Below are 27,403 nucleotides of genomic sequence, written 5' to 3'. Positions count from 1 at the left end.
ATCTCACTATCTCTCTCTCACTATATCACGACACACTCTCTGTAAAGTTCACTACATCACTCTCTCACTACCCCACAACTTCACTCTCTCTGTCTCACTACCGCACTCTCTCTCTCTCTCAAATACACTAACTTACTTTTACTCTCTCATACACTACCTCACTCTAGCTCACTACTTCACAACATCGCTCTGTTTCTATCTCAATACAGCACAACAACTCTCACCCTCACTACCTCATTCTTTCACGACCTCTCTCTATCTCACTACCTCACAAACTCACTCACTACCTCAATCACTCTCTCTCACTACCTCACTCTTTCTATCTCACTAACTCACTTTCACTCTCTCTTTCACTACCTCTTTCTCTATCTCACTACAGCACAACATCACTCTATGCTTATATCTCACTACCTCACAACATCCCTCTCACTACCTCACTCTTTACTACCTCACTCTCTATCTCACTACCTCACTCTCTCTCACTACCTCACTCTCTCTCTATTTCAATACCTCACTCGCTCTCTCTATCTCACTACCTCACTCTCTCTCTATTTCAATACCTCACTCGCTCTCTCACCTCACTACCTCACTCTCTCTCTGCTAATGCAATAGGTATCACATATGCAAAAAACAAAGCTAATGCCAATACAAATGACAATGCCATTTATTTAGGGATACAAAAAAGATAAAAAAATAAAGAGCAATTCTAATAGCTCTACCTATAATATTGCCGAGACCATTGCATTGTAAATGCTTGTTATCTTTTTATGAGGATGAAGGCTTTGAGTCAGTCTGCTTCTACCCATGTGTTACGTTGCACCCATACACTTTTCTTGTGGTTGACTCGAAGGGTATGAAATCATGTCTACACTGTCACTTCTCCATTTTGACTGTAGGGCCTTTTGACGTTTCTGCTTACTAGTCAGCATCAACCTTGGATCATTGTGCTGAGGCCGGATTGGTTGCTTCAGGTGGGCGTCCGGTGTTCTCTTCAGCCTTAGAAGTAAGTCATTTAGGAGAGCATCCGAGTGTTCTAGGAGGGCCTCCGGGCTGAGTTGTTTTTAGATGTTCATTGTTAGTTAACCAGATGATCAGTTTTGGGCCCAGCTTTGCAGTCATTTAATTCAGCGTAGCTCTTAGTCGTGTTCTTACCCCGTGGGTACTCCACATTTTGTGTGCAGCAATTACTTTATATTGCTCAAAGAGTTCCATGAACTTAGTAAGGCTTACATGAATTGAAAAGTAAACGGACCGATTTGTAGGAACTCTATGAATTAAAACGCATCAGCACTCGAATTTGATGTTGAATATGTTTTCAAAGTCCTAATTATACGGTCTATAAAATTCTGGATTGTCTTTAATACAATTTTCAAACGAAGTTAGACGCAGACAGTCATTCTTTTGTTGACTCCCATTACCTCCAAAAACATTTTTTCAAAGCACAGAAGAAGTATGAAAGATTAAAGCTTCTTTAATTTTCTACCTTTTATTTCATTTTGGGTTTTTTTAGGCTATTTTCTGTGCTTCCTTTAACGTTTGACTTTAAACAGTCTGCATCTTAGGTTTTTGAGATGAGGAGTGTTTAAACTATTTTACTTGATCTAAATAGTTTCACTCATTGCATAGGTTGCAATGTAATCTGTTAAAACTATAAAGTAATTTGAAATTACATGATTGCCGTTTTTTTCAGTATTGCCTACACACAGATTTTAACTACCTGTTGGCAGGATTTCTTGTGCCCCATGCCAAAACATACAGTGAAATTAGATCCAGCCCATTGCTTAGCATTGGTTGGCTTTCTTGTCACTCTAAATGATTTGCCTTCCTTTTCTTGTGTTTGGCCCTCCCCTTGAGCAAAGCTTTTTTACCATCCTTTTGATTGGATGGCTTATAGCTCTCCACTGCTCACATTCAAGGAACTTCGGGGTATATTTACAAGAAAAGTGACCGAGCAAAGCGTTAGCCTTTTTGGCTTAGTGCCGTGCTCCGCCACTTTTGAAAGGTAGGGCTGCACCATGTTTACAACAATACGGTGCAGCCCTGCGTTTCCCTCTCCGCTGGTGCTAATTATATCTGCCTAGCGCTAACGTAGGCACCTTTGCACTATTGTGCAAGGGTGCCTTCGTTGTGGGAATGATTGCTTATGTGCAAGAAGGTGTCCCTTCCTACATATAAACAATGTTCAATGGAGAGTTGTAAGTTCTATGTTTGCTGCTTTGTGCAGCACACATAGTAGTTGCAACTCGTCATTTTTAAAATGATTGTTTATGTGCAGGAAAAAAGACCTTCCTGCACATAAACAATTATGCATGGCGTTTCCTGTTTCTATGTGTGCTGCACAATGCAACACACATAGGAACAGCAAAAACGAGGAGAAATTAAGCTTTTCTTCTTGTTGTGCCATGATAACACCAGGGTTTTTATGTCTTAATTTTGGCGCTGCCCCACATTTATGCCACCCTTGTAAATATGAGCCACAAATATGGGGCTAGGTCAAAATCAATGAGAGTTGCAGAGGAACAACCACTGCACCAACCATTACCCACCCCTTTTACACTAAGGATAGGGTGCCACATTAAGTGGCTTAGCACTCTCTTGTAAAAAAGGCAAAGCCCGTATCAGACTGCCATGTCGACTTGGCAAGTGTACACACTTGCCAGTCCCTAAACCTTCCCTTTTCTACATATTAGTCACCCCTAAGGTAGGCCCAAGGTACCCATGTGGGCAGGGTGCATTGCATGTGAAAGATAGGACAAGCCCTGATATGTGGAGCATATCCTGATAGTTAAATACTGCCATTTTCGTTTTTCACTATTGCAAGGCTATCTGTTCCCATAGCATAGGACAGAATAGAGAGTTTGTTTATAACATCTTACAAACATAACTGCCCCTAGGAACAGGGTGGAAAACTAAAGTTTAGTATGCCTGAACTCAGAATGTTAAAGTGCATCTTTTAGTGAGGGTGATTTTTACATTCTGTGTTTGAAAATACCACTTTTAGAAAGTAGGTATTTTCTTGCCTAACCATCCAGTGTGCGTCTGCTAGGTTTGTGTTTTGCATGTCTGGCTTTTTGATGACAGGGGCTGGAGAAGGGCTATGGCACAGGAGTCTGACGAGTCAGGGCTGGGCTGAATGGACCTGGGTTGCAATTAGAGTCGGGGGGGGAGTTTCCTTTCACCTGCCTGGGCCTGGTCTGCCTTCAACAATGCTGTCTCCACCTCCTGCCAGGAAGCTGCACCAGTGAGGACAGAACTGGTTTTGGCTAGGTACAGACACTCTCTGCCTTCAGAGAACAAAAATTTGCGTGTATAACAAGTGGGGCCCAGACTACAGACTTTTAGATCACCTCTGGGAAATCAAGAGGAAACCTTTGCTAAGGAGAAGAGCCAGAGAAGCTGAGGAGGAATACTGCCCCTGTGCTGTTTGTTGTCTGGGGTTGGCCTGCAGTGGCTGCTTGCTGCCAAGGAAAGGAGAAAATTACTTTGCTGTTCTGTTTTGTCACCTGCTTGAAGAAAAGATCTCCAAGGGCTTGAAACTGAGCTTGCCTCCTGTTCAGAAGTCTCAGGAACACTCAGATGTCACCCATTCTGTCTCTCTGCATCTGGAACTGCTATTTCAGCTGCTACAGAAGGAAATTACAACACAGACACCAGTGAGCAACGCCGTACCTGCACCAAAGCCGTGAGCGCTGCTCCGACTTGCGCGTACGCCCGACGCCTAATGCTGTGCGACAATGAAGCATCGGCTCCCTGACGCCATGAACTGTCTTTGTTTTCATTATTTCCAAGGGACTTTTCTTTATGGGCCTGACGCCATGCACATCACGGTCGGCGTCGAGCTTTGAGATTTTCACCAGTCACAACGTCGTTATAACTCCAAATGGAGTTATTTGTTTCTACAAGCTTTATTTGAGTGAATAACCTATTTTTGAGGATATATGGATAACTGTACTGTGGATTTTTGTTTTGGTTTTGGTTTGCTTTAGATAAAGATTACTTATTTTACTAAACTGGTGTAGTGTCCATTTGTAGTGTTTTCACTGTAATACTGTATGTGTTCATAAATGCTTTACACACTGCCTCTGAGATTAGCCTGTCTGCTTGTGCCAAGCTACCAAGGTGGTGAGCAGGGGTTATTTTAGGAGTGTATCCCCCTTACTCTGACTAGAAGCAAGGACACCTATGTGGATGTAGGTACCTACCTCTGTCAATTAGAGACCCCATTTCTAACATTTGGCAAATATAATAACCTTTCTGGCGCTCACATATTTTAAAAGTACAATTACTTGTCTGGAGAGTAAAATCAATATTAAGTGGGGGAGTCCGTTTCTTTCCATCTTTATAGTCTGGGTAAACACCTCCATCCACATTCCCTCCCCATCCTTCCTCCCTCTCTCTCTCTCTTCAACCTCTCTCCCTCTTTTTATTTTTAAACTATCTCCCTCCATATTCTTTTCCTCCCCTACTCACTCTCCCAGCCCACTCCTTACTCCTTGCATCACCTCTGTCTCGAATCCACCCTTGACCTCTCCCCCACACTCATCTTTTTTCTCCTCAGTTCTACTCCTAATCTCTCTAACTCCTTTGTGTCTTCTATTTCTATCAGTCTACCCTCTCCTTTCCCCTCCCTCTCTACCACCCTCTCTCCTCTCCTATTTTTTCATCCAGCACACTTACTTTACTCTCCCCCTACTCTCCCTACCATTCCTCTCGTCTCTAGTTATCTCCCCCACCCTTCCTCTGCCTTTCTCTCTCTAGTTTTGCTCTTCTGTAGCCCCCTTGTTCTCCTCCATTTTCTTGTGTTACTGCTTCTAGTTCCACCACAGTTTATGATAACTGTTGAACATTTTGCATCTATGTTATGTTATTAGTAGATCGCTGCATCATTGTTGATCTATGTAAAGCACAAGCATACATTTGTTGCTCAGCCCTGTAAAAAATTGTTAAATAAATATATACTATATAAGCTTTGATTTGTGAGAACACTTTTTTCTGGTGGCTCTACTGGAGTAAAATTTCCAATTCTTTGTCAGCAGCGTTAGCTCAGGTTGAGATGAGAGTGTTCCTTTTATCACAAATGATAACCCAAGCTGCACTACAGATATGTTCAGAGTAGACGCTAGTGGCAAGCATGACAAATATTTTAGTTGATGGCCTGCCTAGTGCTGGTAACTAGAGAAGCTTTCCATGCCACTGTAGCAATAGATCCTGATCCAGACTAAACTGTTTAATTGCATCCATGTACTACTGTGGTATTTGATCTCCTGACCTTCTTGATACAGACTTTGGTTGAGTTTGATTTGAACTCCAAATTTAGGAAATTATTTCCACATAGAGGTCTGGTCTTTTGATGCATCTGTGGGTGAAAGTGAGCATTTAGGGGTCTAAAAATAGGACATCTTGAACATTTCCTGTTTTTATGACTATGGATGTTTGGAATGATTTCTGCCATAGACATAGTAAACTGGGACTGCTCTGTAATGAGGTGGAAAGAAATGGCATGTTTCCTCTTCATTGTCCTTAAACTTATAAATATCATATCTCATGAACTGTTACCCTTTCTGTGACCCATGCCTGTGCAACAGTATAGAAAAAATGAAAGTACAGCTTGATATTATGGATCCACTATTGTGGAACATTTGTACTCCTGGAAGTGGAACATCTTATTGGTTTGTCTGTTAATCATTTTGTAGTTACTTGCCAAAAAAGAGAGTTTCACAGTCCTTGCTGTCTCTTAATACTCATTCTATTGTCAACATGCGGTCAAAAAGCAAATAAAGCAAAGGGATGACACTGCTGGATCACCTCTTTTTGAGTAATATGCCAACGCTGCTGACGGAGTGAAGGACATCACATCTGAAGGTTGGAAGAACTGTTTGGGTAGCCATGTGCTTTACAAATGCTTAGCATAGCGTATTTGCCTGTGTAGCTTGCTGGAAATGTAAAAGAATCTTGATATACTTTTCATTAGTACACTGAGTCAAACACATGAAGGTCCTAGATTGCCTTTGCCCTTTTTTCACACATTCATTGATGGCTTTGTGTTGTTCAAGCATGCTTTGAAGCAGGTAAGAATTCTATTATACTAAAACTTACTGTGTGAGGCATAAAGGGAATGGCACTATATCCTTGCAGCATTTTCTATTCTCCATGTTTTGAAATAGTCAGTTAGTGGCAGGTCTGCCTTCTCTCCCCAATGCGTTTTGCCCTTCTATCTAGAGCTGCTACTCAAGAGGATTCATAACCATGTGGGGATTTGGGCATGCTTTCCACCAGGACACCTTCAGGGTGCCTGCTGCCCTGATGCCTGAGCGAAAGGACTGGATACACATCTTAAACACAGGACCACCAGAGTGACTTGAAAGGCTAGTTGACTGGCCTCCTGGTCAGAGCCTCGGGACAGAAAAGGCTCCAACCCCCTTGAACCCAGTACCTGTACTCTGTCTGTGGGAGTCCTACTATCCAAGTGGTGCCTGTCCCAAGTTCTAGACCCTTGGAAGTGGGCCTGAAGGTGCTCTGCCAGCCCAGCTGTGGTTCTGTGAGCAGAACTGATGAGGTACAGCACATCTCATTGTAACTGCTTTAGAACTACGGCAGCGTGACTCATCCACCAACCCTGAACCACACATTACATCCCGCATTCTCCTCGGAGCCACCTCTGCCCAAAGAATCCGCAAGGCTTGCCTTCGCAACGCAGGTGCCTCATTGGTGATATCCTCTTACCATGTCTCAATCAGGTCATTGCAGAGCCTGTGTGTGTGCAGCTTACACTGCCATTTCGACCTAGAAAACTAAACCTTTAGCCAGGTCAAAATCTTCCCTATTAATTCATATAAGTCACACCTAAGGTAGGACCTGGGCAACCCAGAAGGCAGGGTGCAATGTATTTAAACAGAAGGGCATTAACTTTTAAGTTATACATGTTCTGGTAGTGGAAAACTCCCTAAGTCATTTTTCTCTACTGTAAGGCCTATCTTTCCCATAGAATAACATTGGGATTACCTTATTACATTTTATAAGTGTAATTTCCAATCGGAAGAGATGAGACCTCCAAGTCTGATGTCTATGGAATCCTAATTTAAAATCCCAACTAATGGTGAAGTCGTATTTCAAATTACAATTCTGAAAATGCCACTTTTAGATAGTTGACGCCTGCTGCCTGTCTCTGATCACATGTCTGGGGGGAGTGGCAGCTGGGCTTTGTGTATTCCTCCTAGATAGCCACACGCAATGGGAGCTTAGGCGTGACATGATGGGCCATCCTGAGAGGATGGGAATGACCCAGCCTCACTTACACCAACATGGGCGGTGTCCTGTTCTCACACAAAGGGCTGCACACACCCTATTGGGAGTCTGGAGCCAGGTCAGGAAGGGAGGACCTTTGTGCACTTCAAAGGCATGCATTTGAAGTCTACGCCACTTCAAAGGCTCAACTGGGTATAAGTACTTGACCTCCAATACCACTACTTCAGTACACTGCTGAACCTGTGTATACTCTGCCAGGAAGAAGGAGTGCTATGATGCTGAAAGGACTGGCACTCTACCGGACTGCTACTCTGAAGGAGCTTCTGCCTTGCTGTGCTGATTGGCTGCCCTCTTACCTGTAGAGGAAGAACTAGACTGGGAACCCATCTTGAAACCATGATCCCAGAGTGACTCAAAGGGTTAGTCTGCTTGCTTCCTGATCTGAGGCTCAGGGACATAACAGGCTTCTCACAGCTCCTGGACCCATCTTAAATGTGTTCCTAACTCCAAAGAGGCATCTCTTTGGTCCCTGGGCCCTTGGTGTGGTTATCAAGCCCGTAAAGTCAAGCTGTTGGCCCCTTCACGAACGCAAACCTGCCCATTCACTCCAGAACCACGCCGCTTGCACAGCTAATCAACGCAGGTCACTGCAAATTCATCTCTTCACACAACAAGCAAAGTCTGCCATTGTGAATGGTTACTACTAGGCCCTAGCCCTTCCGTCCATAACCCATGGAGTGCTCCTCTTCTGCCCCGCTGATCATTTCCTGCGATGATCTCCTTGCTGCCGGCAAACTTCTCCCCTATGAATGGGACTCTTGGCACAAAACTTGATGGATTTTTTAAATCTTGACTTATTTTATGTATAGAAATTAAGCTCTACTTTTATAACAACATGTGGAATCTTTTTGTGCGGTGTTTTCACTGTTTTAATATTTGAAGTGTTGCACAAATACTTTACATATTGCCTCTAAATCTCAATTCCCTGAATAAGCTTTTGTGTAATTTTAAAGAGAGTCAAACCGCGCCGACATATTTTATTTTGTTGGGAGATTTTAATATACATCTATGTCAACAAAACTGTCATTTAATAGATAATTTGAATGTAGACATGTTCCAACCCCCACACTTTGAACATTCTGTTAAAGGGCAGACCCTAGAAGATCTGCTTCTTGAAAATGAACTTTACAAACCAGAATTCTTTGATAGTAAAGAAAGGGTCTCAACCTACAGAGCTAGGGATTGTAACACTATTATTGATTATATATTTATCTCACCAGTTATGTTGCAGAATGTTATTTTTTATAATGCTATACACACCATACATAGTGATCACAACCCGGTTGTGTTGAACATGGAGGATAATATTTTATTACTGTTTAATAAAAACACTGAAGTAGATATCGTTGTTGATATCACTGCAAAGGAACAAGGGAGACGGGTGAAATGGAGTAAAGTTATACCTGAGGAGTTCCTCTACTCCCTTAACGAGAAAGTGGGCAGCGACATTAATGTTTGTAGGGAGCCATTGAGATTCAAAGGGAATATCATTGGGTCCTTTGAAGCCATCTGTCGCCAGGTGGCAGAAGACCTAAAATGTAAATCCACAAACAGAGAGAAAAAGGCTGAGGGGTGGTTTAATAACGCATGCTCCAAATCACATCGAGTACTCCATAAAGCACTGAAAAAGGTACCCCGTGATAGAGTGGAGGTGGCGAGGCTTAGGAAGCAGTACAATCAGGATATCCAAGCAAGGAAAAAGGAAATCAAGAAACAGGCGTGGGATAATCTGTATGAAAAAGCTACCCTGAGGGATAGCGCAAAGTTCTGGACCATTGTTAATACACCTTTGTTCAATGGGAAAGAAAATGCGCCACTGGAGTTAAATATCCCTGAGAAGGAATGGCTGGACCATTTCCAAAAAATTTATGGCAGCAACATCGACTTAGAACCTCCTAATTTAACACCGATCGACACTCAAGCCCCCCTTCCAAGTTTTACTATTAAGGAGGTACAGAGTGCTATTGAGGGCATGTCATCACAGAAGGCCCCCGGGCCAAATGGCGTACCCGCAGATATGTACAAAATAAACTCAGCAATGTGGTCAGTTGTACTTACTAATGTTTTTAATGTAGTTGGTATAGACAAGATAAGACCTCCAACTACCTGGTCACAGGCTGTCATCATCCCCATATTTAAGAAGGGTCAAAGGGGGGACCCTAGATGCTACAGACCCATATCTCTGCTAGATTCCTCATTTAAAATCTTGGGTAAAATAATACTAGAGAGAATCTCAGCTTGGACCACCGATAAAAACATCTTGTGTGAAGCGCAGTATGGGTTTAGATCTGCCAGAGGTACAGAAGACCAATGCCTTAATTTGCACCTTATATTGAGCAAATACACTGTAGCCTCAAGGGGGATGATGTACCTGGCCTTCATGGACTTGTCCACAGCTTTTGACCTCGTTAATAGGTCAAAGCTGTGGACAATACTCCTAGATAAGGGACTGGATCGTGCACTCGTGGATTTTTTGGCGCGACTCCACAGTGATCTAAAGGCAACTATCCGCATGACCCAAGAAGGGAACTGTACCTCTTTTTTTAAATCGGGAAGGGGAGTGCGCCAAGGGTGCATCTTGGCGCCTATGCTCTTCTCCCTTTATATTAACTCCCTTGGTGAGTCCCTAAAAACTGCCTCTGCAGATGTGCCCTGCATGGGTGGTTCCGTGACGCCGGTACTTTTATATGCCGACGACACGGTTCTGATGTCAAGGACCCCGAGGGGTCTTCAACATCTACTTAATACTTTTGGGGCTTTTATGCAAGATCTGGATTTGGTGATTAATGCAGGAAAGTCGCATGTCATGGCTGTGGGTAATGCTAAAAGTAACATCAGAACCCTGACCTGTAATGGTGCTGCACTTACTAAGGTTAAAACCTTCACATATCTAGGAGTGGTGTTCGACGAGAAAGGGACATGGGCACCACAAATCCAGAACAAGACCGCAGCTGTAAAACGATCTTCTGCTGCTATATTGGGGTTCGCCAAACGTCTTGGCGGCAAACCACCAGAGGCTATACTATCCATATACAAAGCCAAAACTCTGGCAATAGCCAGATATGGAGCCTCTATTTGGGGACATAAGAATACAACCCAAATCCAAAGGGCAGAGAATATATTTCTGCGATCTGTTCTGGGATTACCAAAATCCACACCTGCTCACTCAGTACATATGGAATTAGGGGTGGGTTTTATTGAAGATATGTTGTCTCTTGCACCACTAAGGGCATGGATTAAAACTTGGCTTAATCCCAATTTAACATTAAATCACACGATTATTAAAGATTGTATGGGGCGGGATCGTGTGGCAGAGATTGAGTGGCTTTCATACATTAAGAAAATAGCACAATACCTATATACCAACCCTGAAGGCCTACAAAAAGATGACATTAGTTGGGCAAATCTGGAATATATAAAGAAAAGAGAAGCCGAAAGAGAAACTCGCGAAATTATGAAGCCAACCGTGAGGTCACATTTTTTGACAATAACATCTTTAGCCATTGAACCATACTTGGCGGTAGTAAACAAACCTTTCCACCGGTGGCTTCTCACTAAATTTCGCTTTAATCAGTCTCACTTCTTGCTGGGTGAATACAATAAATGGTGCAAACCCCATGAGAACGCCCCCTGTAAGTGTGACGATTTTTCAGACCAGGATTCTCTCCATTTCTTCTTTTTTTGTCCTTTTTTTAGAATGGCAAGAGAGAAATATATTAAGCCCATATTAAAAGATCAAAAATTTACTCAAGTCAAACCGGCCTTTCTGTTTTTACAGTTAATGGAAACACCTCTAACCATGTATGGGGTAGCAAATTTTCTTACAATGTCCATCAGGTCTCGTCGAAATAGACCTCAGTCACTGATTAACTGACCTAGCCTTTGCTAAAAATTGTACGCCCAGTCGGGGTAGCACTGTTAAATGATTGTATTATAGGTTTGTAAATATTATTGTAAATAGATTATCGAACAAACCCCATATTACAAACCGTAAAAATGAAATGAAATTTTGTAGTAAACCACAGACAGTGCAAGTATGAGGATAAACATTTTAATTTCTCTAAAATTTTGTGAATATGAAAACTGTAAATATGAATTCTGTATTTGTATATAATGTGCCTTGTTTTTAAGCTATTTATATAAAAAATGTATATACTCCAATAATCAACTATGAATGTATAGCATACTTTTGTGATTTTAATTTAATCGAATAAAGTGTTTTTGACTCTGACTCTGGCCTCTAAAGTTAAGCCGGAATGCTCTGTGCCAAGCTACAAGAGGATAAGCACAGGGTAATGTAGAGTGTGCTTGTGCCTTACCCTGATTAGGATTGTGGTTACTGCATGACCAGAGCTCATACCCCAGTCAACCAAGAACCCAATTCCTAACAGGGATCCTATCTTGACGTACCTCAACTGGGACAAGAGAGACATGTCTTAATGGGCTGTGAGCCCTGCACCTGTTGTCCTAGGGCAGGGCCCAGTCTGTGGAAGATCCCAACCTTTTCTTGGCCATTCCTATCTCTTAGGATTTCATGAGCCATGATATGGTGTCTTAGGGTGGCCTGGCCTTTGAGTGGGGATTATGTTCCATTAGTCAGCTGAGTTATATTATGGTTATATAGGTGAGTATGCACTGAATTGAATTTCTTTGTCATTGAATTCCTTTGTTGGGTTCACAGCTATATGTGATTTCTACTTGTTGAACAAAGAAAAATGTGCATGTACAGGAATACTCTGCATTACACTGGATGTGGTGGATGCCCTGAATGAAATGCCTATAATGCTGCACCTTCAATCCTGCATCTATAGGCTGTCATCTGCCCCCTGCTCAGCATTTCTAATAGGAGCTGAATCGTCTGCAGTGCTGATGTGTTCGTTACATTTGCAGTAAATATTAACATTGTTTTTTTTATTAAACCTTTTTATTGGGTTTTAAACATTTAAAGTTCAATACAGCTTGTTGTTGGTTTTAATTACATATATAGAGTTGGAGGTCAAATCATATGTAAATACTAACATTGTTATATGAATATCAAGCACAGCTCTAGTGGAAACTACACATGATTTTTTGTGTGCCACTATGTACATATTGCCTCCATAAATTTGAAGACTCATTTTTTTTCCACTCAATTTTTTTTTTAGATCAATTGAGAAAATGTTGCCCATGTTGTAAATATAGATCCTAATGTTTTGGCGGCATAAAATCAATATTTGTACATTGGAATGATGGGAGCTCCTTTGAACACAATAGAGTGCTCCGGGCTTCTACTGACTGTCAGAAGCCACCTGCTTCAAATTTCCAATGTTGTCGTTCACAGTTGTTGCTGTGAACAAAGGCCTCACGGAGCCTGGGCGGATTTCAATCCACTTGGGCTTCATGAGTACTTTGTTTTATTTGTTAGAACATTCTGCTCTCTAGTTGCAGAATGTTCTAATAGCCCTTCGTAGCTGGACTATACCGGTATTGAAGTTCCGCTCCCTTGTTAAAGGCCCTCTCCTTTGAGTTAGGCTTTTAACACTGGAGTGAGTCTTTAATGGCCGGTATAGCCCGCCATGGTGGGCTATAAAGCTATCTTAGAACATTGGAATATTGGGAGCTCCATTGAAAACAATGGCATGATCCGAGCTTTTAATAGCTGGTATAAGCCCGGAGCACCAACATTCCAATGTTGTCGTTCGCAGCCGTTGCTGTGAACTAAGGCCTCACAGATCCCAAGGGAATTTACATCCCATGGGGCTCTTCGAGGCTTTGTTTTAGTTGTCAGAAGATTCTGCCCTTTAGTGGCAGAATGTTCTAATAGCCTCATATCCCTCCATAGCTAGGCTATACCCACATTGTACAACTAGTGCACGCCAAAACACTGTTGTCTTTACTTTTTTTCCCCCCTCTTTTTTCACCCTACAGGTGTTTCGCTACCGCCCAGTATAAGTCTACTAGGGTGTTACTCTATTTTTGTCTGGTTACCACCCCACCAATACGGAGCCAGACGTCTAGTAGTGCACCACACTATTTACTTAGGTCCTGATGAAGTGCCACATGACTTGTTAGGAGCAACAGAGGCACGAAACCTGTTGACCCTTTTCACAGAGATAGCCCTCTAGGAACATTACATCCACATAGGGCATCCAAGTACTTTTAATCAAGCTAGAACTACCTTTAACATTAAAATAGTTTTGATTAGGACTGCTCCAGACTTATTTTAACTTTAACCTTCCTTGCACTACCCTTGCCCTCTTACCCGCACACACCCTACGGCTTCTTCAATAAAAGATCTCCGTCAAAGAACCCCATTTACAGTGCACCCATGGGGCATTGCAGCACCGACCCGACCAGGAGCAAAGCCAAATGATGAAGCATGACATCCTTCAGGGTGTGTGAAGGCATCACGAAGAAATACTTGTCTTCCCCATCCCCCCTAGGAACTGCATACCCCTTGTAGCATATATTTATGACCGTGACAGGGTCAATGGTGTTACTGCATACTCAAGTCAACAGATGACGGGTTAGGTAATATTAAATATATAAAACCACTTACAATGTGGTGAGCACTAGTTAGATACATTTTTTTCTGTTGTAGTGTAGTTCCTATTTTCCCTATAGGCCCTGCGCATTGGAATAACATAAACAGCAGTGTAGACGTAGGAGTGCGGTCTCCTAGGTCTTTACTGACTATGTTAGACTTAATTGGGTTTGTACCAGCTAGCTCAGAGGTCACTGGAAACTTTCTTGACTGAATAGGAAGTGATCGGCTTCCCTGGCTCAGACAAGAAGGGATTCAGTTTTCCAACAACCGCATTAACATGACAACTTTGCTCCTCAGAATAAGAGTCAATCTCTAGAGCCGTGTGAAACAATAGACAGCTATTTCACTCAGTCAGTTGTGCAGAATTACTTTCACCAGTATGCAGAGAATAGAGAGACGGGCGTTTTCAATAAAAGATATTATTTATTGAGCAGTCTTCCTTCTCATGCAAGAGAAATGAATTGCCACAATTGCAAGACTTGTTATTATAAAAAGTGCGTACAGTAAAAGGAGTATCACGAAATAATACTGTAAAAGCATGGATATGGTTTCTTAGCCATAAGATGGTTAAAATGAATAAAATATATACATTCATATATACATTTGGCTAACGTACTCAACTGGTGCTTCTAACTACGCCTATTTATTTATTTATTTTTTTAAATGCTTGTAGAGCGCCTGATTCAATTCCCGAAGGGATATCTCTGCGCTTTTGCTTCCACTGTATAGTCACTATTAACTTTTAGCTGTAAGTAAGGAGGGTTAGTTTAAGGCAGTGTGAAGAGATATGTTTTAAGATTTTTTCTGAAAGATTCAAGGCTGGTGATCTGTTTCAGCACAGGGGGCAGGGAGTTCCAAAGGACAGGTCCTTTGTATGATAGAGCTCGACCACCCTGTCTGGCTCTTCTGACTTTTGGGACCTGTAACAGTTGATGGTTGCTGGAGCGCAGAATGCGTCCGGGGGTGTATGGAACAAATTTTTCCTTTAGGTATTTGGGGCCAGTATCGAACAGGCATCTATGTATCATACAGCATATTTTAAATTTAACACGCTGCTTTACTGGCAGCCAATGAAGTTGGTGTAGAAGGGGACGGGAGGGAGTTCTGGGGGAGGCATTAATAGCTAGTCTTGCTGCCGTGTTTTGGACTACTTGTAATTTATCCAGTTGTTCCTCATTTGCCGATATGTATAGGCCATTACAGTAGTCCATTCTGCTTATTATTAGAGTCTGACCTAAGCCTAATATGTGGGAGGGAGTAAGTAAGTAGCAGTTTAAGTTAAGTTGGTTTTGCCAAGGGTTTGCTTCAAGAATTCTCTCTAAGGGTTTAGTCAGCACCGAACCTCTGGAATAGAATGTTGGAGGTCTTGTATCTCCTCTCAGGACTCGATATTCCAGTCACCCGCAAGGTTAGGCTGGAAACGCCAGAGCTGGATTTTCTCGGCAAGAGAAAAGACAGCGTCTTTCTCAGCGCGTCAAGGAGGAGGGGCAGCGTCCGTGGGCTTCTCGCATCTGCTGGGCTTTCTGAAAAGGACAGCTGTTCTGCTCCAGTGTTCACCACCACCGCCGTGTTTGCTTAAGGCAACGTCAGTATTATTTATACCTGAAAGGTGCCGAGTTTGACGTAGGTTTTTGGACATAAGACTTCAATAAAGATGTCACTAAGAACTGGTCGTTCTTACAGTGCTCATTAGGAGTTCTATTACAAATCAAAACAAAGCAAGCGGGGCTTTCCCAGGTTGCTGGAGGTTTGGTATGTCGAAAGAACTCGGTGTGCTATCTAGGAATCTAAGGAAGTGACTTCTGCTGTGTCATGGACTGTCATGGACTGCAGAGGCTACTTGCTAAAATATGGCTTTGAATATTATGCCATTATAGGGATATGTATTGATTATAGCCATATAGGGGCATAAGGTCATGATATTGATCGGGGTCCTAGATAAAACACAACACCCACTCCACAAATTTATGTCCATCAAATTTCTAGAAACTAAAGCAATAGGATGCGCGTGTATTCCTACCCACCCCAAATTACATTTTGCATTTGAAATGGTGTATATGAAATACATGAAAAAGATGATAGGTACTGTACGTTTTCTAAGCATAGTAATCATTCAACAATTATTGCATATGTAATCAGTTTGAACGATTTTGCGAAAAATTACACATGAAATGTCTCTTAATACAGAAAAGAAGGGCAAGACTATTTCATCACATATAAATACAATTGCTGTAAAATGTGCTAGAGGCCGTGGTAAAGTTTTTTTTTTTTCTCTAGGTCTACTAAAAATAGAAGCTCTGTTCTTTATGAATAGTTCTACTTTAAGCAAAGTATGTGTGCCAGAAAAAAGGGTAAATATTTTGAAAAAATATCTGATTAAAAAAAAATCTTTCATGGGGAGCGGAAAAATAAAGTTACAAATGCTTTTCAGTAGTTTTTTGTTGATCAAAACTGAAGGCCGAATTCAGAGTTCATGGGAACGCTGTGAGCCGGATTGTTTTTCAGAATTCATTGTTTCTGTTCAGGGGAGAACATCATGTCAGACAGGCTCGCAAAGAATAGGTCTAAATATTCAGGTGACAGTTCGACCAGGTTCGATAGTGCAGTAACCTGGCAGTTGTGAGAATGATTGCTATCATCGATGTTTGGATCAGCAATGCTCACAGAAGGTCGTACCTGGGTGATGCTGCTTTCATTTATTGCTTCACTGCCGCCACCTAGTCGTAGCGCAGGAGTCTCAACGAATGCCGTCATCAGGATTGGTAGCCGCTGGGGACAACACGATGCGTGAGCCGTTACCGGACTTAGCAAAGTATCGATATCCATTGGTACTGCTGATGGTAGTGCAAGACAGGTGTCTAACACGCATTCTTCTCCGCATAGCATACATCGAAGCACAGGTAAGATGCAGGTCTGCCATATAGGTCTGAATGAAATAAACCAGGTCATGTTCAGATCTCTCAGCCGGGCCAATCCAAGGACCTTAGTTATATGGTCCCGGTAGCGCATTGCTAGGATCGTTTCTTCCATCCTTGCCGGAGTCATGTCTGTGTTTTGGCTTGCCATATCGGAGCGGAAGGTTCAAAACTAAAATGCCTGCTACGAGTACCTAAAGTAGTGGTAGGCCGCCAAAGACCAAATGGACAAAATTTGGAATAATGCCTAGAACTGCTTTGAATGGTGTTAGCAGTCCCGAAAAAATCGTCTTAAATACCTTCGAGATACCTACGGCATCCGACATATTTAGGATTTGGCTGAGCATTTCTGTGAAATGCACGGGGAAATTTGTTGATAAAAGCTCATGTATCTCCGATGTTGTCCTTGCAACTTGGAGATCATACGTCTCTTTTGATGACGTGATTGGCACTGTTGTCTGCAAAAGCGCAGACTTCATTCTGCTTAAAGTATCAATTCGTATAGAAGAGATTTTCAAAGGAGGCCAAATCGGAGTCTCGAAGTCTCCAGGGCCGTTTGGAAACAATGCTTGCATACAGCAAGTGACCATGGAAGTCACGCTTACGAGATATGCTTTCCCTGGCACCAAGCCACAACAGCTGTGGTCTGTTATTAGAATGTAACTCCCGTTAGAAAGTTGCTTAAAGAAAGGCTCTATCTGCGTTGCAGGTGTGACGTGTTGGTGGCATGAAAGGTTGTTTGATGTCCCTTCACAGGCCCCATGTAAATTAATACCCTGGCACAAAAGTATACCGCTTAGTGAATGTTTGCAATTTTCACCACTAAGAAATACATTTTTGTTGTTGTCACTGTAGCAAGTGTGTGTATATGGTAATTTCCATGATGACTTAATGTACCCTTTACCCAACTTTTCATACTGGCCTGCCGGTATATACTCAAGGCAATTTTTTAATTGGAAAGTTGTTATTGGAATTGTGATAATCCCGTGTATTATCCATTCCATGACAAGTCTTTCTGACATTGTCCATGGTAATCTCTCAAGTAGTCTTAAACAATTAATAGGACGCTGGATTGCATATAGACAGCATTATGCTACACTCATAGAAGGCCATGGCATTACTCCGCTTGATTCATTGCTGCGATCTCTGTCGCAGTCTGGGCAGTTCTTTACATATTTATAGTGGTGCAGGCTCATCCCTGGCCACCAGTATACTGCTTGTAATTCGGTCGGAGATTCCTTCATCTGTTTGTGCCTTGGACCTTCACCCATGTGTGCGTCTGCTATTAGTAACTTTCTCCGGTTCGTGTTTGGAATTACCCTGTCCCCCACTCCAGGGATTCGAGCAAAAGGAACGGAGTTTGCATCATTTACGTATGTATAATTGAGTGGATAGTTCACGGGTAGTGCTGCACAGTCGACTTTTAAGGATGTTTTTACTGCCAGCATGGTTTCCCCGTCTATGTATTTTTCTGAACGCTTTTTTGTGGCTACGGAAGCCGGTTTACTTGCTTCCGCTATGGCTGTATTAGCCAATGGATTCCCTGCAACGTGAACGCCATCACGTTGATGACTCAGAGTATGTATCATGTGAGTCTTTTGTAGTTCTTTCTGTAAAAGAACTACTTGTTTCCAAAGCATCTTATGCTTGATTGTGGCACCTGTGTCATCTTTGTAATCATTTTGAATCCAGCTCTGCAAATCATTATTGTAGAGTTGACGCAAAAATGCGAATCGCACACGATTAGTGTCAGGAATTCACGTTCCGCATTTTCAAGCGCCATCTTTAAAGATCTGATTTCAGCTCGCTGAACCAAACATTTTCTCAGTGATTCAGTTTTTGTTATTTTCGGTCTGAATTTACCGCAGAGCCAGCGACCTTTAACACTCGCACACGCAGCATCGTAGGATTTATTTTCTACATTGTAATGCTGTACAAATCTGTCTGTATAGATTATACAGGAGTACTGTTCTAGAGGGAGAATTTCGATTGGCAGAGGATATTCTTTTTCATAATTTAAATCATTCAGTTTTTTCATGTGCGGGGAGAAATAGTATTTCACGTCTTCTGCAGCAAGAGAATTTTCCCACTGTATCCATTTTGGATCCAGTGACACTGTAGGTAGGTTTACTGGGCTGAATAGCGCCTCAAAGGTGGATTCTGCTGTGAGGACAGTGATCCTTTTGCCTTGTGCTAGTTCTCGTTCTTTTGCTATAGCAGTTTGCACTGCCTTCACAGTATTTTCTGTGAGACTGAATGTTTTTTCTGCTTGTGTGTACAAATGAGATATGTAAGCTATTGGTACCGTTTCTCCCTCATTAGAGGTCAGGTACGTGAATCCGCATCTTCCTAGGATGACTCGGATTACAAGATTTCGTGTATTGTCACGTGTTTCTAATTTTGTTTTTGCTAACATGTCTGTTTGCAGTGATCTCAAAATTTCTGTGTGTGTTTGAGTCCAGTTGATTGGTTTAAAATCAGGTTTAATTAATTCGTAGAGAGGTTTAATCCTCTCTGCGTAGTTTAGTATGTAAGTTCTTCCGAAATTCAGGAAGCCTAGGATCGATTGTAAGTTTTTCAGCATTTTCGGTGCTTGGAGTACAGCGCACTTCTCTAAGAAGTTGTCCGCCAGGCTTTTTCCTTCACTTGATAATTCGTAACCTAAAAATAGTACTGTTAGATGGGCAATTCGAGACTTTTTAAAGTTGAATTTGTAACCCTCTGCTGCAAACCCAAGTATTATGGTGTTCACCCTTGTCAAGTGAGTCTCCAAATCGTCGTCTGTGAGATAGATGTCATCGACATAAGATAATGCCTCATCATCATATATTTGTAGTAACTCTGTTACTCTGGCTGAAAATAATCCCGGGCTATTCTTGAACCCCTGTGGGAGCCTACAGAAATTTTGCTGTGACCCCATTATTGAGAAAGCGGTCAAGTACCTGCTTTCTGGTGCAATATTTTGACAAAAGAACCCATTAGATATGTCTAATGTTGTTTTGTATTTTTTCCGAATTATGTTATTCATCAGTGCCGCACTGTGCGAGTTCTGTACCGCAAAGGTTTTGCAACACGAGTTAAGGTGTCTGTAGTCCAGGACTAGACGATATGAATCATCTGGTTTGGAGACAGGAAACAAAGGATTGTTCATTTGAGAGGTGCATGTTTCAATCATCCCCTGGTATTCAAGTTGATCTAAAATCTCCATGACTTGTTTTTTAGCTACTTGCTTAATAGGGTACAGCCTTTGTGCAGTAGGTTGACTTTTTAACTGGATTTTGTGAGGAGGAGAGTCCTCATCCCATCCTACCTGATTTTTATATAATGCTGGTGCCTGGGCTACTGCCCATTTCCTTGCATATACATATTTAGTGTGAATTGGAATGTGATTTGAGAAGGCAGGCATAATCATTTCTTCGCCACGAGGGCACTCCCTGACAAACTCCGGGGGGCAATCTTTTTCAGCTAACAGGATGTCGTAGCCTTTTGAGAGATTATCCCAAAATAGACCCCTTATTTTTCTAGTCTTATCTCCCTCTATATGCAGTGTTATTTCGTATATCTTATGAGGTTCGCTAACTCTGGTGTCTGCAGTTTCTACCTGAATGTATTCATTCGTGTCCACTGTCTCCAGATGACTCATCAGGATCTTGCGAGCTATGCTGATTTCTGCTGCACAGTCTAGCATTGTCTGTGCCCACTCTCCATTTTTCAGCTGTGTCCTCAGTATTCTCAGCATGTTCGATTACTCTAATACTGGCTACCTTCTTTCTTGGAAATTGTAATTTTTTACTTTGATCAGGTTCCTTGTCTTTGGACTTGGTGTGCTCTCCTGGGTATGACCGTCCTCTTCTTTCCGATTTCTGCGAAAAAGATCGAGAGGGACGTGTATCAATACTTTGATATCTATCAGGCTTTTTCAAGTTATCCCTATTTCTAAGGTTATATCTTTTCTCAGAGTGCTCCCTCTGGGGAGACTGGTGTTCTCGAGCCGGAGTTCTTTCCCTCCGTCGAGGAGACCTTCCTCTGGGCTGGAAACCTTTTTCCTTGGGAGTGGACTGTTTATTTCCATCCCAATTTTTCTTTGGAGTATTTTGATTATTTTTAATAAATATTTTTTCAGGATTTTCGAGTAGTTGGGGTTTTACTGGTTTCCCACCTAAACTATCTCTTCCTAATTCTTCATAGCATTTTTCTATAATTCTGGCAAGCTCAATTGGTTGATCTGTTATATCTGTTTCTTTCAATTTCTGGCGGATCGCCACAGATGCTGCTTCTCCTTTTATGTTGGCTAGTAATATAGCCGAGACCTGCTTGAAGTCTTTCAGTAATTTCATACCAAGAGTTAAAGCAGGTTCTGGACCGTATTCATTCTGAATTTGTTTTAGCACATCTGGTATTACCGCCATGGACGGAACACCATGTGTTTTTGTGTAAATGAAAGCAAAGTCTGTACCCCAAGTGTCACAGTCCTCCATGTGTGGTGCGACCCCCATTGGAAGGCAGATGGTCAGAATACTGTGTTTCTCAATAAGGGTAGTATTTGGGAATACCGCCTCTATTTGAGTAATTTTCTGTGCAAACCAGAAAGGAATTTGTTCCCGTTTTATGGGTGTTTTTCCAAGACATGTTTGTATGTTCTGTGGTGTGATTTTATTTGTGTTCCCCTGATGAGGGGTCAGCTGTGGAAAATTAACAGCTGTTTGGACTGTTGCAGTCCGCATTACATATTGGACTAACTGTCTATGTATTTTAATTAGTAATTTTAGCTGTGCTAAAAGTTCTTCTTTTGACATTTTATCAATGTCTGGATGTGGTGTGTAGCTGGCTGGAACCGGCCACGTTGCTCCTGGTCTACCCAGTGGACCGAGCCTGGTAATGTGATCATTGTGTTTTAGGGCGCCTTTAAACCAGAGCAGGTGCTCTTGGTATTCTAATGGGATTTCAATCTCCTCAAAAGGAGCGTACTCATCCGGTGGTTCCTCTATGTTGTAATAGTGGAATTCGTGTGTTGTAGAGTTTGCCGCTGGAAAGTTTATCCAAGAATAGAATACCTCTGTCTGCCGATATTCGTGTGCCTCTATCACGAAAATGACGGTACCACCTCGTGAGGTCAGTCCGTTTTCTATAAGTTTTTCTTATGTTTGCCGGGATGATATTTGCACCCGGTGGGTAAATTCCTGTTTCATCGGATTCCCGCTGAGTCGCATTTACTGTGGCATCAGCAGTCCCGTTGTTTTCTACTGACATTGTATAAATGAAAGTTTTGTAGAGTAGGTCTTCAAGGAGACAAAGATTAGGTGCACAATATTTTGGAACACTGTATCCTTCAATGTTGAATAAACCAGAAACTCTACCTAGGAATCTCTTCCTACTAAGTTCAGGCGGATTTTAACCTTTCACCCACTCCAGACGTCTATTGGAGTACTTTACGGGAGAAAGGGTCTGTGTGAAAAAGCACGACTGAGTTACTCTAACGTCTTGCGTTAGTTTTATCGCCTTACCAAACGTTGGGCGCCATGTAGTGTAGTTCCTATTTTCCCTATAGGCCCTGCGCATTAGAATAACATAAACAGCAGTGTAGACGTAGGAGTGCGGTCTCCTAGGTCTCTACTGACTATGTTAGACTTAATCAGGTTTGTACCAGCTAGCTCAAAGGTCACTGGAAACTTTCTTGACTGAATAGGAAGTGATCAGCTTCCCTGGCTCAGACAAGAAGGGATTCAGTTTTCCAACAACCGCATTAACATGACAACTTTGCTCCTCAGAATAAGAGTCAATCTCTAGAGTCGTGTGAAACAATAGACAGCTATTTCACTCAGTCAGTTGTGCAGAATTACTTTCACCAGTATGCAGAGAATAGAGAGACGGGCATTTTCAATAAAAGATATTATTTATTGAGCAGTCTTCCTTCTCATGCAAGAGAAATGAATTGCCACAATTGCAAGACTTGTTATTATAAAAAGTGCGTACAGTAAAAGGAGTATCACGAAATAATACTGTAAAAGCATGGATATGGTTTCTTAGCCATAAGATGGTTAAAATGAATAAAATATATACATTCATATATACATTTGGCTAACGTACTCAACTGGCGCTTCTAACTACGCCTACCCCAGTGTACCTGACCTAAGCCTAATACGTGGGAGGGAGTAAGTAAGTAGCAGTTTAAGTTAAGTTGGTTTTGCCAAGGGTTTGCTTCAAGAATTCTCTCTAAGGGTTTAGTCAGCACTGTACCTCTGGAATAGAATGTTGGAGGTCTGGTATCTCCTCTCAGGACTCGATATTCCAGTCACCCGCAAGGGTAGGCTGGAAACGCCGGAGCTGGATTTTCCCGGCAAGAGAAAAGACAGCGTCTTTCTCAGCACGTCAAGGAGGAGGGGCAGCGTCTGTGGGCTTCTCGCATCTGCTGGGCTTTCCGCAAGGGACAGCTGTTCTGCTCCAGTATTCACCACCACCGCCATGTTTGCTTAAGGTAACGTCGGTATTATTTATACCGGAAAGGTGCCGAGTTTGACGTAAGTTTTTGGACATAAGACGTCAATAAAGATGTCACTAAGAACTGGTCGTTCTTACAGTGCTCGTTAGGAGTTCTATTACAAATCAAAACAAAGCAAGCAGGGCTTTCCCAGGTTGCTGGAGGTTTGGTATGTCGAAAGAACTCGGTGTGCTATCTAGGAATCTAAGGAAGTGACTTCTGCTGTGTCATGGACTGTCATGGACTGCAGAGGCGACTTGCTAAAATATGGCTTCGAATATTATGCCATTATAGGGATATGTATTGATTATAGCCGTATAGGGACATAAGTGTCATGCCTGCCGATCCGAGAAAGACGTGGTTGGCAATCGCTTGGTTGGCGAGAGCCGCTAGGATCTGGAGAGCGCATGCGCAAGGACTAGCGCATGCGTGAATATACTATAAAGTCCTTTCTCTCTTACGGTACGACGCTTTGCGTTCCTTCCGGGTTTCGCGCATTGCTTCCGGGTCACAGTGGTGGCGTCCGAGCATCGTCGGGAGAGGTCTACGGTTCCGCATCGTTCCTTTGATTATCGTGCACCTTTCTAGCCAGATAAGTACGGGTGCTATCATACTTAGACGTTAACTCGAGTGAAGTTGACATCCAGTGCATGCTTGGTGCTGGAGTTTTGTTTTGGTTATTTGTTACACCTCATTACGGGGTTTGTTTGATTTGGCCTCAGAAGCAGGGGTAGTTTTTTAGTTTCTTGGTAGGAGCAAAACAGATTGTGCATGTAAGCTCCAGGAATTCTTCTAAGCCTTATTTAAAGAGACAAAACAGGTACGGCCATTTACCTAGGGGTCTATATCTGCATGACCAGTCTATGGAGATACTGATTGTCTCGCTTATGTTTTAGGGAATCACCAATAAGAGACGTGTGGCACTTCTTGTGGAGAAACAGGGAGACATTCTTCTCACGGCACACTCAGCATTAGGTACCGTTATATATTGCTCACGATATATAGATTTGTTTCTAGTACACAAGGAGAGTTAACCTAATATCCCTACCTTATAGGAGTGTTCTTTCCTCTGCTTCACTCTATCCACTTTCTGTGAAGACAACAGAAGCGACGTCAAGTACAGGTAGATGCCCTGTGTATAGTTTCCAGGTACTAAGTATCCTTGTCAACAACATTCATAGTCACAGATATACTAGACACTCTATTAATCATTGTTCTTTATTTATAGGAGAAGGTCCTGAGGCCATAGTGAGTGCTGACCAGTTCTCTGCGCATCCTGGATTTATAATTCCTGTGTCTCCCCAATCTTTCCTTGTTTTGTTTCCCTGCTTTCCCTACATTGGCATCATCTCTTATCACCAGTATATATATATACCTCATTGGTGTAGAGTGAACCGGTGTGGGGGAGTTGTGGACAGAGCTTCAACTCCGTGGTGTTTCCGAGGCATCCTTCTACAAGGCATAACAGAACGCAAAGCCTTAATACATATTTGCCACCCAAACACCATGGAGGTGACACTTACTGACTTAGCAAACATGATGGGAAATCTCCAGTTAGAAACCCAGGCCTTAGCCACCAGATTAGATAGGATAGATAGGGATGGTTCTGGGGCCGCCTCGGGCTCACAGACACCAGTTATACAGGTGGTTACCCCTGCTCCCCCTTTACCACTTGCACCCCCAGAACGCTTCTCAGGAGATCCTACAAGATGTGCGGCATTTATCAGCCAATGTCAATTGCACTTCCTGTGCAAGCCCACTTGTTTTCCTACAGACCAAGCGAAGGTGGCTTTCATGTTTTCTTATTTGGGAGGCTCAGCTTCCAATTGGGCAATACCATTGATTGAACAAGATGATCCATTATTATTGGATTACGATAGATTCAAGGGCGAACTGCGTAAATTGTTCGACAAACATACATTCACCCATGCAGCTGATACGGAGTTACTACTGTTGAAACAGGGGACTAGGGATCTGCCTACTTATATAGCAACTTTTAATCGTCTAGTTGCGGAAGCCAGTTGGCCACAGGAAAAACGTAGTGCCTTATTCTATAAAGGGCTACGTGATGAACTAAAGGATGCTTTGGCTCATGTGGTGGATCCCCCAGATTCCTGTCCTGAGTTGATTGATTTAGTGGTCAAGTTAGATCAGAGACTAGGAGAACGTAGAAAAGATAAGACGAGATATGAATATAGCAAAACTTTCTATAGAGAAAGAAAGACAGAGTCTGAGTCTAGTATAGTGCCGCCCTCAGAAGGAATAGAACCTATGCAAATAGGGAGTGTGAAGGGTCCAATCAGTGAAGCTGAAAGACAAAGAAGACGAGATCTTAAACTATGTTTATATTGTGGCAGGGCAGGCCATTTTTTAAGAGAGTGCCCTATCAAGCCAAGACAAAGCAAAAGGTCGGAAAACTAGAAGACCCGAAGCCAAAAGAGACTGAGGCATCGGGTCATTCAGGATCTATAGTCTCCTCAAACTCTCTCATTCAGAGTCACTTCTTTGTGCCTTCTTTATTACAGTGGCAACATTCTCAAACACGAATACCTATTATGATAGATTCCGGAGCCTCCGGTAATTTCATGGATAAAGGATGGGCTCAACAACATAATATTCCTATAGCACAAAAATACATCATAGAAGAAGTATGTACTATTGATGGTAGTACTCTGAAATCAGGGCCTATTACACAAACTTATGATACCATCCTAGTGACATTAATGGATATCCACACAGAGAGCATGTTGTGTGACCTCATATTGTCACCACAATTCCCTATAGTTTTAGGCTTACCATGGTTAAGAGCCCACAACCCCTCGATCGATTGGCAAAAGGGCAGTATTGGATTTGATCCCGAAATTTGTAAGGACCATATCAATCATTCAGTGTCACAAACAGAACAGGGGGAGGTGAAAGAGGTTCACTCTTTGAATTATGAACAGGATGTGGTTCATAAAGGTTGTAGCGCTACCACACATACAGAATTGCAAATAGACGAACCAGACACTTCATTGCCGGAAGTCTATCTTCCTTTTCTGTCGATTTTTGATGCCAAGGAAGCCACGTGTTTACCCCTACATCGGGTATATGACTGTAGAATTGATTTGCAGGCTGGTGCACGTATTCCCACTAGTAGGGTTTATGCGTTAACCGAAAAGGAGAATGTGTATCTGAGAGAATATCTCGATAAGATGTTGGACTTAGGGTTCATAAGGGTGTCTAGATCTCCTGCATCCTCAGCCCTTTTTTTTATACCGAAAAGGGAAGGGGGTTTGCGGTGTTATATTGATTATCGGTCCCTCAATGCTGTTACCATTAAAAACCGCTATCCGCTCCCTCTCATCTCCTCTTTATTGGATCAGGTAAAGACTGCCAACTTCTTTACAAAATTAGATCTAAGGGGTGCTTATCACCTAGTAAGGGTAAAGGAGGGAGATGAGTGGAAGTCGGCTTTTTGCACGAAATATGGTCTTTTTGAATATTTAGTGATGCTGTTTGGCTTGTGCAACGCCCCCACTGCTTTTCAATATTTCATTAACGATATTCTGAGAGACATTTTGGATCAATATGTCATCGCTTACATAGATGATTTATTGATATATTCCAGTACATTGCAGGAACATATACTTCATGTGCAGACTGTCCTACAAAGATTACGGGACAATTTCCTGTTCTGCAAATTGGATAAATGTTTTTTCCATAGATCACAAGTAGCCTTTCTGGGGTATATCATTTCATCTAAAGGATTGGAAATGGATCCTCATAAGGTACAAGCTGTGGTGCAATGGCCTGCACCTACCTCAGTTAAGGAAGTGCAACAGTTCATTGGCTTTGCCAATTTTTATAGACGCTTCATTAACCAGTTCTCAGACATAGTGACACCCATTATCAAACTCCTATGAAAGGGAATCCCCTTCGTATGGACATCCGAAGCTGATGAAGCATTTCAAAAGCTAAAGAAAGCCTTCACTAGTGCTCCTGTTCTGAGACATCCTGATCAGGGTAGTCCGTTTGTGGTAGAAGTGGATGCTTCACAGGTCGCGGTAGGAGGTGTTTTATCACAAGTTCATCCAGAAACAAGAGAATTACATCCAGTGGCATTTTATTCTCACAAACTGACCGACATCACCAATAACAGACGTGTGGCACTTCTTGTGGAGAAACAGGGAGACATTC

This window comes from Lissotriton vulgaris, chromosome 3_1, assembly GCF_964263255.1.
Source record: "Lissotriton vulgaris chromosome 3_1, aLisVul1.2, whole genome shotgun sequence".
Classification (NCBI taxonomy): Eukaryota; Metazoa; Chordata; class Amphibia; order Caudata; family Salamandridae; genus Lissotriton; species Lissotriton vulgaris.
This window is presented reverse-complemented; position numbering follows the sequence as displayed.